Source organism: Ischnura elegans, chromosome 3, assembly GCF_921293095.1.
Source record: "Ischnura elegans chromosome 3, ioIscEleg1.1, whole genome shotgun sequence".
Classification (NCBI taxonomy): Eukaryota; Metazoa; Arthropoda; class Insecta; order Odonata; family Coenagrionidae; genus Ischnura; species Ischnura elegans.
In genome coordinates this window covers 126985968-127007266 of record NC_060248.1, presented here as the reverse complement: position 1 = coordinate 127007266, position 21299 = coordinate 126985968, and the positions used below count along the sequence as shown (strand labels likewise).

Sequence of the window (21299 nt, the reverse complement as noted above, 5' to 3'; positions counted from 1 at the left end):
CGTTTTATTAAGTATAACTAGGAATGCAGCAAACTTATTTTGGCAGCGAGAGTGTGGTTTGTCAAGAGGGGCGCAGCGCCGGGCAGAGGTGACGCGGCCGGCGCTGCGTGAGAAGGCGGGCGGCGCAGTGCATAGATTATTCCCTTCTGCGCTTCTAACTGGTAGAATAACGGTATCTGTGCATCGATCCCCTTCGTAGTAAGCTGTTATTATGCTGAATACAAAATAAGTGTACAAAAAAAACTGAAATTGTATGTTTTCCCCATATGGGACAAAAAAGTCCCATCCCGCGGTTCTAGGTAAATCGTCGTTTTTCTCGCGAACCAAACATCGTACAATATTTTCAGTGCAACCATTCAAAAGAGCATAAAAAATGAAAAAAATTCAGTAAATTTCAAAGGGATCAAACCACTAGTACATGAATGGCAAACATTTGCAAAGGGCGATGGGACAAAAAAGTCCCGTCCGCGGTTATAGTGTTAACCGATGTACATTATCGTTTTAATGGAAATTATTACATATTGTTTACTGATACTCACGTCTCTTTACAAGATAGTAGGCATTTAGCAACTGATGTACTTTTATATTGATAGCAATTATTACTGAGTTTAATAATTTCCTGTTTGACAGAGACTAATTAGCATTTGATGGACGCATTTTTACCGGTATTTATCATTTCAGAAAACTTAAATAGAGAGGAGGTCAAAAGAAATTTTATTTGTCTTTTAGTGCCCACAATACAGCTGATCTGATTGTTACCTTGCTAATAAATGACATACTATTTTATGGTGCGAACGAATAAATTTCCTTATTTCTTGATAGTATTTCCATTATGATGTACCTTATTCAAAAGATTAGGTAGTCAGGGTAATACTAATTTCAAATTTAGAATTTAGTTTAAAATAAGAAATGCAAATTCTAGCAGTAGTTACTCTGTGAATAATGCTTTCCCCTTGAGTGGAGCAAGGAGATCTTAAGTGAAATTGGACTTGATTGTAAGTCACGGGCGATGAAAGTCCTCAAAATTCGATCTCTCTCGAATTATCGCCGCGAATACCGCGTGACGTCCTCACATCCAGCCTCACACACTCATCAAGCAATTTGCCTTAATTGATATCCCGCTGAGTTGAAACCGGAAGTCACCCGGTATGACGGGAAGGTTGAGGCCATGATGGGAGATGAAACAGGAAGCTACCAAGCTGTCTTACTCAAGGAGGAAAAAGTTTTTTCGTCAAGTGATTTAATTTAAAACGGAAAATAAAATAAATCACCATAAAAAAAAAATATTATTTCCTTATCTCTTGATATAAATAATAAATTTCCCTTCTGTTACCGCTCTTTTCCATATATTTTTTTGTTTTAAAGCCTTTATTGGAGAAGCTTATTTTCAAAGATATCAAGAGGTACTCTGTTGTTACAATATTTTGTGCAGCGATTTTTACAATACAGGATAATCTAGGCTAATTACTAAATTGAAGTAACCTCATGTATAGCGGTAAAGGCAGGAAACATTAGCCCAAAGTTTTCGGTTTCAAAAATTACATATTTAGGCTCTTTTTCACGAAGAGTATATGTTTTTTCGTTTTTTTATACAACTTATAAGTCTCGAAATTGACTAATTTAGTCAGTTTCGTAAAAGAATACCTAATAAAATAGAATCAAACGCAAAGTCAAGCTGGAGAATACTTTGGATAACGGGAAAAACAAGTAATGGGTTACGAGCAGCCTTTGCACAGGTTTACTGCTTTCTATTTTACTCAGAATTTGTTTTGGATGTGCAAAATGGATTAGCATAATTAATCATTTGATCTGAAAGAAATGCATATGGTTACTATCTTTGTCCGTTTTATACAAATACGGCCTCATTGATGCGTAACATGTAATCAATCCTCAAATGTTTTTTAACATTTTAATTCAAAGGTAAATTACTAATTTAGAACCATACTTGTCATTAATTATCATTAATAAATGAAAGTATGCAAAAATTCATTTCGAACTCTTACTAATATGGAATGAATTTCATATTGCTAAATAAATACGTTGTTATAAGCGTAAACTCAATAAATGCCCATTTTTTTCATTCAGCCTCCGGATTTAATATCAGTCAAAATATTTGTAATAATAAATAGATGATTACATAAATATTTGAAATTAAATATCAATAATATCACTTTTAATTGTAAAAAACGTTGAAACAAATATTGTAATAGAACTGTGGCTATTGATGTGTACAATCTGAAGAATTTTAGGATGAGTCCGTTGAATCTTAAGTGCTGACAAATCAGAAATTATTTTCCTTCCCCAAAATCAAACGCACATGCACCGTGGATAACAGCTATGTTAAATTGAATCATTGATTATTGAAATTAAATATAAATAATATCACCTTTTATTGTAAAAAAACTTGAAACAAATATTGTAATAGAACAGTGGCTGTTGATATCTTTGAAAATATTATTATCCAATCAAGGCAATGAGACAGAAAAATCATGGAAAAGAGTTGAAAGAGAAGGGATAGTTATTAGCCATGGGATGACTCCTGAATCCGCAGCACTTTTTTTAACCTTCTGGCGGTTTGAGGTGCTTTTCGGTCAAAAATAATTTTTTTTAGGATGCTTCCGTTGCCTGCTCCCTTGTTCATTCATTCTGTACCTCGTTTGGTTCCTTTCTACGTCATATTTTTGTCTTCTCTCGTCATTTACTTCGGTGCATCCTCCTGGCTTTGACCGCAGGCGGGATAAGGAGGTGGAAATATAGTGATGACAATGACATGTGGGAAGCTGGGATCCCTTCGCGAGTCTTGAATTGTTCGGGGGTACTCAGAGAGAGAGAGAAAGAGAAGGGATGTTTGCAAATAAGCAAAGGGGCGTAACTTGAAAATTTTTCAAAATTTATTCTCTCCCAGTTACAAAAAAAAGTCGGACTTGCGAAAGTGAAAAGAAATGCCTGAGAAAATCCGAATTCGAATGAATTGACTTTATGAAAACGTAACCGGTCAGCAGTTGGATAGTTCATAGTGTAAAAAAGGCGTATTGAAATCTTTTTAAAAATGCGTACTTTTGAAACATCACAGGACTTGTTACATGGTTCCTTCAAGAACAGCACAAAATTTTTCAAGAATTTGTTATGAATGTGTGAATGTTCTCATCTTCATTTATGCTGCTATATTATTAACTCTCACATTTTTAGCTACGCGAAATTTTTTTTACATACACTCAAATTACTTTACTTTAACTTTGATTAAAACCCATAGGAAAACGCAAAATTTTAAGAATTAAAAATAAGATTACAAATTTAAAGTACACGCATTTTATTTATTTAAATGTAAATGGCATGGTCGTGTTCTGGCATTTCAAAGTGTGTTGGCAGTCATTTTAGATGCATGAAAATCAATTTATTTCCACAGTTTAATTACAATTGCACTTTGTTGTCATGTATAGGAGCTGATTTTAATGTAGGCAATCAAATTAAACATAATGTTAACTCTTCGTAGCAGTCATTTAGATGGTAGATTAACAATAACTACGGCTTCAGGAAGAATACTTGAACAATGACAAAAAGAATCTGTTCTGGAAGAAATCGAACTCATGCAATTGAAAATTTATGAACCTGTGTACTTGACACGGAGACAGCCTTTTTTATAGGATCCTTTCTTTGATGTTAATACAAATAAAGACGGAAAGAACGGAGGTTTGGACATCTAAAATAGGTCATAATGCGCTAAATCACATTCTATGCACAAACCATCCCTAAGGTGATTTGCGCTTGGGGCGATGTATTTGCTACGAGCCATATATACGTCCCAAGCTGTAGAGCTCAAACGCAATGAAAAAAAGAAGAGTAAACAGGGCCTTTCGGTTTAGCAAAAGAAGAATGCGTAGGAGCTCCACTGTCGGAAAGTTTTATAACTCCATTCTGAAGGCTCTCTCTCTTTTTTTTTTTAAAAAGGCGAAGCAAAATGTTTGCTCGTTGGAGAAGGGGGCGGCAAGGTTTGGGTAAGCTCGTGTCTTCGCGAAAAAGAAAGGCGATTGTTTGGGTAGAGAAGGTGACTTCTGAAAAGAGTGCTGAGAGAAGAGAGGAAATGACGGTTGACAGAGAGAGAAGGAAGGCTATAAGGAGGAGGGAGAGGTTGCTATGGGGATATAAAATCCATATATCCGAACATCAATAACAAAACCAGGGGTAAAACATTTGGATTCATGAATCTGCGTCAAATTGATGCGTTGACGTCCTGCTGAGAGGGAAGACAGAAGTAACCATGGTGACGACATAGGAAAGGTGACGAGGAGAGAGGTGGTTGGGGAGAGAAAAGGCTGTGTCAGATATTGTAACCCTTATCGCCGACACCAGATTCGAAGAGTTTCATTTTACCTCACGCTGATTTTAAAGTTTTATTTTAGACGCAAAGGAGAGACTATATGAATTTTCTGGAGTTTATGATAAAGTGAATATGAACAAAATCATTTTCAATCTTCGCATAAATTTCAATTTTAAAGTCTCCATTAGGGGTTCCGTTGGATGGCGTTTCATATTTTTGCTGACCAATTGAGGGGAATATGAGATTTAACATTACTAATGTGAATTAATTATGATATTAATGGTACCTAATATTAAAGAAAAAACGGTCAAATATTTTAAGAGGAGTTCAAGAAATCAGTCACAGTTATAGAATTCTTTCACTGTGTCTCTGAATAATCTGTCATGATACTTGTGCAATTAATGATTACGGATGGAGCATGCAATAGTATGTTCCAGGAATAGTCTGGCTAATTTAATCCAGATTTGTTTTCCCCTTAGCTTCGGCAGCTTGTATCACTCTGCACAATAGCTAAAGCCTCCGTAATTGCATCAAACTTGGATTAGGCCAAAGAGTATATGCAAAGGACTGGTTGATGGCATTTATTAAATATTTTTTCTATGCCATTGGATCACATCGTAGCAAGTATGTGTAATAAAGCATTTACGATTCTATCCTCTCAAAATTCGTTGAAAATTCCGAATTCGTCGTCTTTCAAATTTCTAGTTATAAATGCCTTATTTTAGTTTTTTTCTTCTTTGCTTGACCGGTAAAATGGCCCTGTTGGCTACGTTATGTAGGTAATTAAAATGTGAACTTTGCCTCTAGATTTTAGTTAACATTGATTGGTTGCTCCTATATTCTCTGAGGAAGCTATTCTTAGAGTTGTCTACTTTCTCTCTGCATCTTAATGAAAAACCCTTCCGCCTCAATGATCCCTTCACCCTGGAGCTAGTTTATCCAAAATGTTAACTCACGGGGACCCCAGCTTCCATCACGTTCCCCAAAAGAATCTAACCAAATTCTATGGAAACTCCCTCCTCATCACTACTAAAATATTTCCTAGAGTTTAGGTCAAGGTATTTATCTAATTGCTTGGTAAGTTTTGAAATTTATTTTGCAATTTTTAAAGAATGATAACCAAATTGTGTACGAAGCTGGAAGTAAAAACCTTCAATATGTTCGAAGTTTCCTCTTGTATTTATTCTTAAATTTTCCATTTTCGAAGTCCAAAAAATGGGTTAAGGGTTGATGCTGTTATACAGCTACTTCTTAGGATTCTTCTCCTTGTACTTGTATATTGTAGTATGAGATGACGATGATATGAAAGTGATGAATAACATTCCTCCTTGGTTGATTAGATTTTTTTTCCTTCTTATTTTGACTCGTTTAATACATGTTAAAATATTTCCTGGAGTTAAGGTTTCCAGGATGAGGTTACAAATGAGAGTTAGCAAAAGAGCTGAAAGCATCATTACCGAATATCAGGGTGGATTTCGACGAGATAGGGGCACAACAAACCAAATATTTACTTTGCGTCAAATAATGGAGAAGCACTTCGAGCACAACCAAGATTTACACTTACTGTTTGTAGATTTTAAGCAAGCGTTTGATAGTGTGAAGATAAACACACTGTATGCAGCACTAAACGAATTAGGCTTGCCTAAGAAGTTAATCAGACTGGTAAGAATGACAATGCAGGAAACCATAGATAAGGTCAAAGTCGGCAATAAAATGGGTAGTGCTTTTCCATTTAATATGGGAGTAAAGCAAGGAGATGGTTGGTCGGCGACATTGTTCATATTGGCCTTGCACTGGGTAGTAAGGGGAGTTGACACTGGTGGAACAATATTCTATCGGAGCAGTCAAATACTGGCGTATGCAGATGATATAGTCATTGTAGCCAGATCTGCAAGGAAGTTGAAAGAAATATTTGGCTCACTAAAGGAAAGCGCAGGAAGAATTGGACTGAAAGTTAACTGTGGCAAAACAAAATACATGTGTATGTTCACATCTGAAGCTCGCAGACGACCTCAGACATTAGATATCGGCGGAGACAAATTTGAGGGTGTCTCTTCCTTTAAATATCTTGGGGCATTGGTGACATCGGATAACTCAATAAGTGCTTGCATAAAAGACAGAATCGCCGCTGGTAACAGAGCGTACTTCGCAAATCATAAATTGTTGAAAAGTAGACTGATAAGAAGAAATACTAAGTATAAAATATATAAAACTTTAATAAGACCTGTTGTCACTTATGGATGTGAATGCTGGACGTTATCAACAGCAGAGGCGCACGCACTTAGATGTTTCGAGAGAAGGATACTAAGGAAAATTTATGGACCCATACAAGATAATGGAGTTTTTCGAAGACGATGGAATGAACAACTTGACGACCTCATTGAGAGCCAAGGCATTGTGTGCTTTGTCAAGTCACAGAGACTCAGATGGATGAGACATTTGATAAGAATGTCAGAGGAGAGAGTGGCCAAAAGAGTTTGGGAGGGAAAATTATTCAGCGTAAAAAGAAGAGGACGTCCACGCCTAAAATGACAAGATGGAGTGGAAGCAGACCTGGCTCCTTTGGGGATAAGAGGATGGAGAAATAAGGCCATTAAGAGGGAGGAATGGAGGAAGATTGTATTGAAGGCCAAAGCTGACAAAAAGCTGTAGCGCCAAGGAATAAGAAGAAGGTTTCCAGGAAATATTTTAACATGTATTAAACGAGGTCAAAATAAGAAGAAAAAAAACAATTCATTCTCATCACTTTTAGTAACAACGAAGCTATAATTGCACCCTTTTGCTCACGGACTCAAGTTTCGGAAAGGCAGTATATTAATCATAGTACGTGTGATCAGAAAAATACGGTTGGACATTAAAAAAATAAAAAAAATGTAGAGGGTAAATCATTTTGTAGTCAACAATGGTGGGAAAGAGGTCAGGGACACTCGAGGGGTCATGACAGGAGGGGGGAGAGGTTACAATAGGCGAAAAGAAGTAACATCCCACAGTAATAAAAGATTCAAGATAGCTAGCGACGAGATTCTTTCATCGCGAGTTGAGCATTTATGCATGCAAACGTTTGGTTGTGGTCGTGCAGTTGTCAAACGTTATAAAGAGTGAAAATAAATTGGATGTAAACCTTCAAAAAGGATCTTATATGCTAAAGCTTATAGTAGAACGATTTCGTCTAAAATTCAAATGAAGAACTGAAACGCTAAAAGAGTTGTTGTTGAAGGGAATGGAAAGTAATTAGGTTTTCACCTTCATCATGAATGGCGAAATTCACAATTTATAGTATGCATACCTTCTTGAGGGAATTTTAATTACATCTTTCGAACAATTGTTAAGCTTGAATAAGAGATATTTAGAGATTAAGAATGGGAGATAATTTTCAACAATTAGTGACTCGAGTATTTATACAATATATCCAAATAATATGTTTATTGAATTGCGGAGTGAGGGATCTCGGGAAAATATTTTCTGCTTTAATGGAGGTGTATCTTCTAGTGGATTATATTTTGCGAGATTATTCTCAAAATTGCATTTTAAGTGCAATCAACATGTGTACTACACATTTTTTATAGCATGGTGCGTATGGATGGCATATATTACTTCCTTTATGAGAATAAAATGAAAAAATATTTCATGTAAGCGGTGAGGACTCAAAAAGAACTTCTTTATTAATTCGACTCAAAAACCATTTGATCAAAGTATGCTCTCCTTGAGAATTTGAGTGAAAGGAATCTTATCGTGCAGAAATAAATTAGTAAAATCTTAAGATTCTCGTGTGAGCTGAATATCGTTATCACTTTTAAAGGAGCGTTATAATATTGAATGTTTTACCTATTATGCATCATATTCTGGTGAAACTGTAACATGAAGATGAATTGAAACAATTCTGTCTCACATATCATGAACCATAGGAATTTGTGCGTCGGTAATGAAATTCAAACTACAAAAACCTTTTCTTGCTCACCAGACAACATATAATCTCCATTGCGCCTATCTCAATATGACCCAACTCTCTTCGTCTCAAATATTAAGTTCCTAAAACTCCTTTAGCCCACCTCCCCTACCAACCCACCGTCTCGGACTTGAACATTCTCTTCCACTCAAAACCTTTCCCAACCACTTACCCTTGTCTCTTCGTTATCACTTCCAGAAGTTTCCTCTCCTCAACAACCATTTCCTTCTCCTGCAATCCGTCGAATCTTCTCCTTATTTTTCTCCTTCATTCTTATGTCTTTGTACATTTTTGACGCTTCCTATTTCTCTTCTGGGCACTTCTTATCAATCTTTCCGTATGTTTTTCTTCTCCCTCGTTTCGGCACATTGAATCGGTTATTGACTCCTTTACTTGAGCTATTTTCAGCTTTAAATGATCTTACTTCCTCTAATTAGACTCATTTTATTATTTTCCACTTGGTTTTTAAATAAAATAATTTTGCTACGTCCTTTTTTGTGATTCCTTGTTTTTCATAGGAGGTGCTGTTCAGCCTTTCTGATGGAACTCTTGGCTTCTGAATGAAGAAGCAGGAGCAATTTCCACAATTTTAAATTTATTGGTACTACCGGTTTCACTTTACAGCATCATCAGGTACAATATACCAAATGTGCAACGTCTTAAATAGGAAATGCAGGATGGGGGTGGTAAGACGGGCCCCCATCCTGCCTTTTCTATTTAAGACGTTGCATACTTGATATATTGTACCTGATGATGCTGTAAAGCGAAACCGGTAGAACCAATCTTCTATATTATTTCTACTGTAAAGATACCTTTTTCTCAACTTATGCGCAACCAAAGTCTACAAATGAGGTACCAAAATGCACAGAATTTATCAGAGAACATGCGACGGCATAGCTTACTTCCTAAATATTGCTATTGTTTCCTAAAAATTGGATTTTAAATAATTAAATAAAAACAAAAAAAAACAAAATCCGGTAAATATTCCTGACGTTAACGGCGCACAAACTGATTAATTTGTTCATTTGCAACAGTATCTCGCATTCTTTAAATAACTTTTATCAAAATGCGGCTGATTCCACATTCAAGTCTCCTGTTGATACGTAAGTATGAGTCATCATGTGCGTTTAACAGAGGATAGTGTAATTACTTCCAATGTTGTGTTTAAAGAGGTCCTCTGACCTCAATTTGTACATGAATATTCCAATTAAATTTGTACATAAGACCCCGCCTTTTTTTCTACATTTTAAAATTAGAAACGCGCCTATCCCTCTGTGGACCTGCATTGAAAAGACCGGGAGAAGCCCGCTCGTAAATTTAAAATTGTGGAAATTGCTCCTGCTTCTTCATTATGTCACGTTTCCATTCCATCTCGCCTGAAACCTCAGATTATATTCTTGGCTTCTGACCTGAGGATTCCGGGGGGGGGGGATGCATTTGGATAAGCCCTAGCAAAAATTCTCGAAGTTCAAGGTGGCTCAGGGGATTGAAATCCCCCCCCCCCCTCCACACTGAGTGCGTGAAAATCGCATGATTCACGTGGATGTTCCTCATTTTTAAGATTGGGATATCGAACAGCAAGTTCTGTAGAAATATGATGACTGGCATGAGATCGGGACGAATCGTAATTAAATGTGATGAATATCCACCGACTGATTACAGGCTATGACTGAAAAGTAACAAGTTCTATTTGCATAACAATATCTTTTCCGAGGCGTAATGGGCTAGAGGTTTTACCTAAGTAGGTGGAAAAAATAACTGTCAACATGAGAAAGGTATGAAAAATTATATCTCAGTTGAGTTGGTTTCGAGATAAAAACTTGCTCTCCGATAAATTTAAACGGAAATATCTCTTATATTTAGTCTTTATTTAGGAGTAGGCTTTAATAAAGCGTTTGGAATGATACATTTATATGAGTCTCATAGTATTACTTAGCAATAATAGGAAAAGTGAATTTAGTTTTCATTGATAGAATTAAAAAAAAAGCAAAGTAGCATCTAAAGTAAAATTAGTTATTAAATTAAAATTCCATGTCAAGGTCTTTATTTGGAAGCTGAAGATTGAAAAACGAGATAAATGATGCACATATTATGAATAAATAACCGCTTGATCCACAGTTTATTAAAGGATAAGGTCCTGTGATGGTCTCTCATGAAGGTTGTCCAAGAAAAAAACATATTAAGAATCACCTTAGACCCAGAAGAGAAAAAAATATAGTGATAAATCTTTCATGTTTTCTCTAGCAAGTTTTGTTCTTCTGGAAAACTCTTACGCCATTTGTATTCTATAAAACGCTGTGACTGGATTTCATATAATTTATCAGAACCAACCAGGAAGAGTTTAATTCTTTTTTTGCCCCTTTTCTATTCTGTGTTAAAATAATGAATCGAAGAAATGTAGATATGCCGAGCTGGAGCTAAGAAAAAAATGTTATAAAATCTACGTATGTTCATAAATAGCAGTGAGGGAGAAATTTCCGCCATTATGAAGTTTGGTGCCGGATTCATCCCCATGATGTAGTTCTAGGTTTAAGGAAGTGGCCCTTTATGCTCATGAGAATTATCCCCGATGCCTTGAATTGAAAGTGGTTTCATAACCTACGGATTTGCCTTCAAATATCATATTTTGTGGCCAATAAAAAGGTCTTTGCATTTGGTATGTCGTCGTAATAGTGAATGACCTTGATATTTTTATTCCATTGCAGGAAGTTCATGCTCCCGCAAGTTTCGGTTCATGAGACTTTGAACAGACCACGGGCGGACACAAAAAACAGCTAAGCCGGTGAGTGTTTCAGTGGGCCATTTGCCATTTTTGATGCGTGTCATTGAGTTTTTATTGATTAGTATCTATCGCATGAAGTTACGAGATTTCTCGTCTTAATCTTTGAAACGTTTTAAGGTATTTTCTGAATTAATTCTTACTCAAGCACGGGCGTTTGAAAAATCTTTGTAATTCCAAACACTTGCTAATTGGTGTTTATTTGCTATTGAGCTCGAAAAGTTTGTTCAAAATTTATCTAGCGTTATTTAAGGTAAGACATTTTATCCGCACATTATTACTTTTTAACGGAACTGTTCATTCCGCCAAGGCTGGTGGAAATAAAGAATGAGAGGTACAAGTGTTTGTATTAATATTGATTGAGTTTTCGATGAACGTCATTAGAAGTAGTTTAAGCTGAGATATTTTGAGGGTTCGGATAGTTTTGTTTGTAGGATACTTAGTATTCATTTTTTAACCAGCCGCTTCATTGGCATTAACATGGAATCTTCTTTACGGTAAACATTTTACGAAGTGTCTGTAGCTTTCTTTGATTTTATTTTTTCGTTTTATGGTAATATTTCTAGTCTAATAGGTACTGCAAATTTAAGCCTATGAAATGAAACTTTTGCCAACTATTTCCCTGTTTCAATAGTAAATGATTGCAACATAAATGAAATATGAATTGCGGGGAACAAAAAGAGACAATAGAAGTAAAACAATGGGAATAAAACTGGCGGAATTCAGTCAAAGAGGTACTTTGGACGATGGTTTGTTAGTGTTTTATTGTATCAACTCCCCGGAGCCATCTGGTTCGTACCAAATGAACTGCGCCTAAAGATAATAACTGAGAGTGCATTGGGAGAATGATAGCAATAAAGGAAATAGCAAGCCCAGAAATATTTGATTGGGTGTCCATATCATTTGCTCGACAGTTATGTATCCTAATAATCGTAATTGATGGTTTGCGGCTCGTAATTAATCATCCAAAACGATAAACTCTGGAAACATGGGAGTTGGCGGGAGAATAACTGATTTGCCAATCGCGTATTATTCACTAGGCTCGGCCACAGGGAGAAAAAAGGTACGCTTAGAGAGATAAGATGCATCTTCCGAAAGATTGAATGGAATTAATGGCTATTTTTTTATCCCGAAACATGCGCGTGATGGAAATTGGAGCCAAAGGAAAGCTGTTTTGCCCCACTTTTCGTTCACGGGTGTGCACATATCAGTGCGTGGATATGGATGGGATCAAAAACGTTTGCTGGATACTGTTGCTCGCCATTCCTTCCTCTGGAAAATCGCCTTTCATTGAAATGATACATGGAATGCTTCGCCTCCGATCAATGTGAAGCCTTTCCACAAAAACAGACTACGCGCCGCAGTGGTACAATAGGTAAGCTCTCGGAGAACCGAAATCAAGTTTCTATAAGGGGCGGATTTAGGCCAATGTTTTTCGGAAGTTCATTACTTTTCTGGACGCTTTGATGGTACGAAATACCAAGCACCTGAAGTCTCATTTGCGTAGACAAGTGGCCTTTTGATATTCATCAATTCTATTTATAACATAGTTTGCTTAATTTATGATATAAAACTTTCTTTGGAGAGCCACATTAAGGATTACCGGCTTTCTTGTTTTTTCCAGAAATTAAGAGAGGGGATATCCTCCCCCCCCCCCCCCCTTCATTTACCACTGAATGCAAAACAGGATGTAATTTATAAATACTGGTGTAATAGATACTGACTAATAAAATTTCATGATTGAGACATGAGATGAGTGGCCATTTTATAGCCAAGACATCAGAGCATGTAATCGATTAAATCGTATTTGCAGCCCGGACAATTTTTGTTGAAAACTGCATTAATTAAGACGCTTAAATGATAGGGGTATAAAATACACAATATACATTTTTCGATAGGGTATCGCAAAACTTTTAAGTTGAATAATGAAACATACCATACGAATGCCACGCTACCTCTATATCTAATCGGTGAACATGTGATTTAATCCTCAATCCAACCCCTTCACTTCAACTCATAATATTTGTTCTCCACGCAATTTGAATAATACTGCTAATTGATACCCTTAATGAATAGAGTGCTGATAGTTGAAATCAATAGATTTCAGCGGAGGGCGACCATATTCGTGATGAGCTGTTATCATAAAAAGTGCAGCGTTTCCAATACGTTGGGTGAGTTTGGATGGGAATCTCTATCGGAAAGAACATTTTTTTCTCAGAACGCGTGAAACATATCCTTTGCTTGCCGTCGTACAATGGAAGGCGTGATCACGATAAAAAAATAATGGACTGCAATATAGAAAAATTTAAAATGTCGTTCTTTCAAAATACTATCAAGAAAAGCAACAGTGTCTCGATCAATAAAATTAATGGCGTCACTCGCTAGGACGACTCATTCCATGTTTTTACTTTTCCATTGTTCATCTACATCTACGTAAAACCCCACAATCCGCCTAGAGGGCGTGCGGCAGGCGATGTGAGGACATCAGCCATTTCCACATAAAAAGGAAATGCTCTAACGAAATTACGACTAGCCTTTATTAAAGTCCTTTATGGTTCGGGGGAAAAACAAATTCCCATATCTATCCGTTCGGCAAAGCATATCTCTTAATCTATCGCTACTGTTGGACCTGGAAATATAGTGCGGCTCTAATGTTCTAACCTTGGATTGTTTTGGAGAAAAAATGGCAAAGTTTTGGCATTTTTATGCCTTTGCACGAGTGTGGAAGTATATTTTTCTTATTATGCGTATTATTTTCGTATGACCGTGTGATGTAGATGTGAGGATCCTCTTGCATGATGCATGCTGGTGATTGGTCACCATCTGCCGGACACCCTAGAGACGGCTCGCAAGGTGTTAGGCCAGATGTATAAACTGATCTAGATATGTCTCTCAGTACACAAACTTAAGAGCCAATAGTGAAATGAGTTCACGATTATACACCTTTTTAATGGCGCAATAATCATGTATTAAAGAATAATTTACATATTTATCGTGTCCAAAAATCATGCTTAAAATGCGATTATGAAAAATCATCCGTTTACAAGTGTAAAATTAAATCTAGCTATTTGCCCAATTTTTACTTTTATTTTTTATCACAGCTCCCTTTTAATAGGAAATGAGGCTAGGGAGAAGGAGATGATTTCAAAATTTTGTTGCACCGAAACTTTACGAGCGCTACGTATATCAAGCGAAATTACCAGACCTCTGCTTGAAACTGAGTAGGAAGACAGGATAGCCGGAAGGGGAAAGGTCAATTCCTCTCTCTTACCCTAAAATGCTTTTTGCGGCACAGAGTCACCTAAAGCAATTCTGGGAAAGGAATATCTTTCTTGCCCCGAGCACGTACACGTAGGTGTATGCGAGGGAATTGTTACTTTTTTTTCTTCTCTTCTTCGCCGCCTCCGAGGCCGCCGCTAGGGGGATTTCACGTGAGGTGGTGGTGGAGGTGTAACCCTAGCCTTTAGGGAGGCGATGGGGGAGGGGGTGGCCAGTGTGTGAATAAACCGAGGAATGCATGAGGGGCGCCGCGGCGGCACCGGGACAAAGGACCCTTTGTCGCAAAAGAGAATATTAATAGAGATCGAGAAGGCGGGGGTGAGAGGCGTCGTCTGTTCCAGGGGGAGAAGGGGGGGAGGCGAAGGGGGCGCGAGGGGGGAGGCGTTAAGAGGGCATGGAGGTTAATACGGTGCCGCGCCGTTAGTTGCCCCGGCAACGGATTGTTTTAATGCTTAATTATTATCCTCCTCTCGGTCTTGACGGGGGTTTTATCACGAAAATAGTGTAAGGGCGGTGAGCGAGCTTTTACTCTGTGTGTGTTTTTGAAGGGGTTGAGAGGGGGATGTGATAGATACAGGGATGGAAATAAAAAAGGGTTAGGAGATGGGACGAGAGACGTATGCGTAGCGTTATACAGAGAGAGAGAGATAGAGAGAGGGAGGTGTAACCCTATAAATTTCTCTCTCTTTTCTCGCGGGAGTGAACCAAAATGGAAACCGCATTAAAGTGAGAGTACACCGCTTCTTTAGATTGCCGGCTGCTGTCGCGTGTCGACAAAAGGCCGCAGCCGGGTCGGCCCACGGCCGGTTCGCCCGTGGCGCGGTGACAAAATCACGTAACAGCATGCGAGGACAGCGGTTTGTAAATAATTTCTCGACTGGAAGGAGATACTTTGGTTCTGGCTCATGAGAAAACCAATAACATTTATTTCATCAACTTTTTTTCAACCCTACTACAGGTTTATGGTCTGGACGCACTAATTCCCTGTGTTGTATTGTTGATTTGGTAATCTAATGATTATGTCTAATTCTAATGTCATTACAGTTTTTGATGCACCTAAATACTGACTTTGGCAGTCAAATTGTTAGTCATAAATTACGAGTATTTAATGTCATAATGCTCACCGTATTTAAAATGCTAGAATTTCATTACAGGAGCTGTGATCATCAGGTGAGATAGTATAGTTATATGAAATTAGTAAATTCACGATATAAACAAGAATATTCATTTTATTTATTAATGGCGCTTAATTTTTGGCTTCATTTTTGGTGCTCTTACAAAATCTTACCCACGCGGTATCCCAGGAAGAGTTTATACACATTATGGGAACTAATTATTACAGTGAAATCTAAGTTTCCTGTTGAGATGAGTGATCAGCAATGAGCGGCGTATGCAGTTGCTACGAGAGGAAAGAGATGAGTCGTGATTGGACTCTCAGGGAGACGCCACATCGACGTTCATTAAGTGTCACAATGGGGCATGGCGAGGAAATTAATTACCAATAGGGAAGAGAGGGCCAATTAAAGGGAGCCAGGTATGGTGGGCACTATTCCTACGCGGCCAACGGTGAGCGTAATGGAACTCGCTAGCTTGCACTGGAAGGTAACACCGCGAGCTAAATGAATGGCTCTGTTAACTTCAATGATTGATGCTGGTTATCAAGTTAACTCCATCCAATCAGTTGCCGCAGCAGGCATTCGGGAAGGAAATCTCATTGTGGATACATAGTTCTTACGAATACCCACAGTTGTATCAAGAAATCGAATTATGATGCTGTGCAGCCAGCCTACTAGATTGCATAGACACACCGCGACCTCTCCTAGCCACTCCGGAATCACACGTTTGATCATTTAGTGTGAAGTACCTGTGCTAAATATTATTTGTTTCAATTTGACTCAATTTTCGACTGAGTTTTGAGAATAAAACTTAATTTAGATATTTATAAATAAAAGCCCTGTTCCTGGTTAGATCAATTCTCGCACCAGGACCAATTATTTCACATGTATCATAGCTATTATCAAGCATCATTATGTATTTTCGGTTGTATTCTCCATATTGATTTCCCTGCTATTTGTAATACTTTTGTGGCCACTGGAACGTGGTAAGCACTCTTTTATTACAATACTGGGCTTTATTAATTGATTTTGTAGTAGTCGTATTTCAAGAAAAAGAAGTGACATTTATTCCAATCGTTAGATAGAGGTAAGATGCTGTATTTCTCGTAGTAGGGTCTTTTAGTTGACCATAATTTTATGTTATAGTTTAAAAATGTCGAATTTGGATATGATATTAAATAAAACCTTTTCTTGAATTTCTGAAACTTGAAAATTCTTTTCTTGACCTTCCTTCTCTGAATTATTGCTTATCAATGATGCGTAAGGAAACTTTCACTCATTATTGCAAATGAATAATTATTTGATTGCTTTCTAAGGTCCTTATGGAATTATTTTTATTATGAACACTTTATTCATGAAATTAGAAGCACTTTTGAGAGAGAAGAAGCAGCAACGTAAAGTGTCACGATAAATTCACAGCGCGTAGCATTGTGTTAAGTAGCGAGCGGGAGGCACTTAAGTCACGTTTAATCATCCACAATCCCGAATCACATTCAGAGCGCTCAGAGAAAAAGCTGTCGCAGTCAGTTCCAGATTTCAAAATGCCGTTAAATGATAGTTTTCATGATGTATGACTCCGTAGGTGTGAATTCCGTCCGATATGCAATGCTCCTCCATTGTTTCAGCTCAGTGCTTTGCCCTCGAGCGCTTTGTTTCGAAGCTCCCCGAGGGCTGGAGATATTCAAATCTCATCCGGCGCATCTCCAAGCAAAGCTTGTTTCCTTGCCGCGACATTGTAATCGAGAGTTGTCGCTTGCATTGTATCCGTGGATTTGCGCTTGAAAACCATTTTGTCGCTTCGGCATAGTGTAAAGACAATAATTCTGGCGTATCGCGTTTCCACTCCTCGTTTGTCATGGATGGATTAATCCCAGAAGAGAGCTCTGGTTTAGCGCCTGCACCACTATACGTATTCTACTCGTGGGTGTGTTCCGGATATGAAATATAGAGACGAAAAAATAATGATTCTGTTTTCAAATTTAGTAACTACCAGCATTTTAACTGCCTAGATGTAGCAATTTTTTGTTTCAAATGCTGTATTCCCTAAAATTTCCCGTATTTTTTTCTAAATAGGTTACTACTATTGTACACAGAAGCCTTAAAGGCAGTGAGTAAGGTTTTATATTAGCTCAATAAAGTGTGGAACGGATTTCACTATCTTATACTTTGTTATGATAATGGTGCCTGCCGGCTTTAGCTGACTTTAATATAGCATGTTTTAATGATTGGAGCTCACGGGGTCATTGCGTGACTTACCCTCAGAAATCACCTAAACGATTAGATACTGTGCATGTTTATATTTCCACAACCTTTTCTTACCCCTAATTCTGTAAAATTTATTTTATTATTTTCGTCCTCCTCTTGCTCGTGTCTTATTTTAATTACTGTGAGGCTTGAAACATCGTTTGAGCAATTCAATCATGTCCTTTCCTGCGTCAGCGATTACTTGTGTGCCATCTATGAAGAGGTTATTGATATCATAATTTCTAATTAGCTTAGATTCCCTGATTACATAACTCATCTATTCGATTCACTGTATTTTTACTCTATTAGTATGAGGTATTAGTATTAGTCATTAGGTCTTTGAGAAAATAGCGGAAATTTTAAATTTCACGGGCCTGAAAGTCCGAATGCCATTTTTTTTAATTATGTGAGCGTATACGCCCCTGAAGTGTGATGAAAATTTCAGCTGCATCCATCCATCTGCTTTGTCTGCGGCAGCCGCTGAGGTTAGACGTGTTTTTATCAGCTTGAGGAAATCAAAATAGATCAAAAAATGAATGCAAAGAAAGAATGATTAGCAATAAAATTGTAAAAAATGTTAAATATTAACAAAGACCTATGGTTTGCCTGCTATATGTAAAAAAAAGTAATTTGCGAGTGGTTAAAGTTTTTCAAAGATGGCCTTAAAGACGATGAAATTGACAAACTAGCACATCAACGACAGATTAAAACGTGGAAAAAGGGAAATAAATGGTTAAAAAAAACATACAAATTAATACCTAATTGGGGCTATTTTGAAGGCAACAGTAGTAATGCAAATAAATAATTTTTTTATTATTAAAACTCTCTTGACGTTTGTGGTTTCCGGCGACACTTTGTCGAATCCCTAGACCATTTTGTATGACTAGCTTAAACGTCGTTTTCCAACAGAATTATTTTATTAAATCACGGCCGTGGTTTCGACAGTGTACGTCAGAATATCTAAACTGTCGAAACTATTCGAATAAACAAATTTTAAGTTATTGATTTTAAAATTAAAATTCTCATAATTTTCTGAACACAACTCGTAAATAGGATATTGTAAAGAAGACAGTCTAACTCTACCACTTCTTGCAAATATCGTCCGGTATAATTACAATTGAAATCAGCTCGTTTATCTGTGACGCACGATGTAGACTCAGTGAAGGTTAAAAAAAAGTCCGGGAAGGAGGAGGGGTGGGATAGAGTAGGTATATAGGATCACTTCCTCCGCAAATCCCTCGAATTATCATTGCGATCCAAGCGCGAGCGAGAATTGCCCTCTCCGATCCACTCCACCAGGATATGAGACGAGGTCGCAGTGACAAATTTAATTTTGGAAGGAAGTGGCACTGGATTTGATTTGTCGCGATGGAGAGAGAAAAGGGATTGTTGGAAGGTGTCTGTCTGTCTGCTGGAGTGTGTGCTGGTAAGCTGGAGGGGTTTTAGAGAGAAGTCGGGTTAGGAATGAGCCGGATTGAAATGGCTGGGACTAGAAATGATGGAGGAAGCAGGGTTTTCTCTCTCTCTCTCTCTCCTTGCAACCCCTGGCAGACCCTGATGTCACGTCAGGGTTTGTCGTCGGCGGCAGGCAGGCGGGGGAGGCAGGCGCGTGAACGGAGGCGATAATGGCAAAAGGGCTCCGCAGAAGATTATTCTCATCCCATGCATTCCACCGCTTCTGCCTTTTCTTTTCCCCCAACTTCTACTCCGAAAAACCGTTATCCGCCCCCGCGGCTACCCTATTTCTCAGGGCAAAAGTGATGGGTCGATTCGATCCTTGGGTTCTGCTCGTAAAACCAAAACCTGAGTCGAGTCGCCCAACCAAAAGTTGAAATATTGCAATAAATAAAAGATTTTATTTGAAGACCCGAGTTTTTATTCGCACTATAGAGATATATAGAGCTTAAGAATGAGAGATAATTTTCAACTATAAATGACTCGAGTATTTATACTATATGTCCAAATAATATGTTTATTGAATTGCGGAGTGAGGGATCTCGGGAAAATATTTTCTGCTTTAATAGAGGTGTATCTTCTAGTGGATTATATTTTGCGAGATTACTGTCAAAATTGCATTTTAAGTGCAATCAACATGTGTACTACAAATTTTTTTATAGCATGGTGCGAATGGATGGCATATATTACTTCCTTTATGAGGATAAAATGAAAAAATATTTCATGTAAGCGATGAGGACTCAAGTAGGACTTCTTTATTTATTCAACTCAAAAACCATTTGATCAAAGTATGCACTCCCTGAGAATTTGAGTGAAAGGAATCTTCTGGCGTATATGTAGAGATGAAAATATATCACTCTACCTTGGCCCAAAGTTCCACGTAAGGATATAAAATCATTATCATGTCTAAGAGACTTAAGTTTTAGTATTGTAATAAATATTTATGGAGAGAAAGAATTTGATTTAAGATGTTGAAATTGATGAACACTACAATTTTGGTATTGAAAATCTTGTGTTTCATTACTAAAATTTAAGCTTGGGACCTTGAGCCGTGGCAGGGTGGTTATTTTCCTTCGTTTTAAGTTTTATAAAAACGTGGGTTATCAAATGATTTTATTCATTTTATGAAATAAAATATTAATTTCAATCATCGTACATGTCTCTCCACCATAAACAATCATCCTTCAAACGTGACTCCTAAAAATATCTTCCTCCAACGCTTAAGTACTTTTTCCGATGCATGAAGACATTTTTTGAGGAATATACTCTTCGATTGGGCTAATCTACCGAATATTTCCTTCTTGTTTCGTCCATCTTTGCTTACTCGACCACCCAAGTAGTGCAACTCCCTCGTCTCCTCAAGTTTATGTTTTTCTAGTTTCAGGTTGGTATTTATCTCATCTCTTTTACAACAGACCAGTACTTACTTTTGTTTTCTTAGCATTGATTTTCAGTTTACATTCGGTCATCGTGTTTTTTGTATTTATTAGCCTTAGTCTTAACTGTTATGCTTTCCGGAACTCGCAGCATGCTTATTATTTCGCCGTACATTTCCACTCCCAGAACTTTCTCTTTTATTTTTTGACTGCTTTCTTAATTAACACATTGATCATAACTGAAGACAGAGTACAATCTTGTCTTATTTCTTCCTTATTCTTACATCTACGTAGCTGGATACTAACTTATTCACAGCTACTTGGTTTTTGCATAAATTTTGGATGCTCTCCAATCAACTTTATCAAAAGCCTTTTCTAATTCCACAGACGTGATGAATGCAAGCATGCTCTTCTCCGTTCTCTTCTCTGCGAGCAGTCGGTGGTCCAATATGGATTCCTTTGTGCCTTGCTTTTTCAAATTCCGAATTGCTCTGTCCTTAAACTCCTCTTCTTTCCTTTCTACTCTTGCCGATGATTATTGTAAATATCTTCCACTCATGAGCCGTTAGGCTAATGGTTCTAAAATCTTTACATTTCTTCGCTCTTCATTTTGGGTATATTAATTACGATGTTCTTCTATGATGTTTCTTAGCATATTTCCTGATATGCACATGTCGCAAATGGTTATGTAGAGCTAGGTTCATGCTGCATTGAGTTATATTAATGATATATATTCAAGAAATTGCAAATATTTGTAATAAAGCCTCTGGAGTTTTTGGCTACACCT

The 21299-nt window shown here is 37.4% G+C and overlaps 1 protein-coding gene across 1 annotated transcript in view; it reads left to right on the top strand.

The window, feature by feature from the left end:
* Positions 1-21299, top strand: part of LOC124156550 — a 1117512-nt gene that overhangs the window by 555567 nt on the left and 540646 nt on the right. The window contains exon 7 of the mRNA XM_046531158.1: positions 10970-11046. The gene's annotated coding sequence lies outside the window, so the exon portion shown is untranslated. The remainder of the gene's footprint in view (positions 1-10969; positions 11047-21299) is intronic.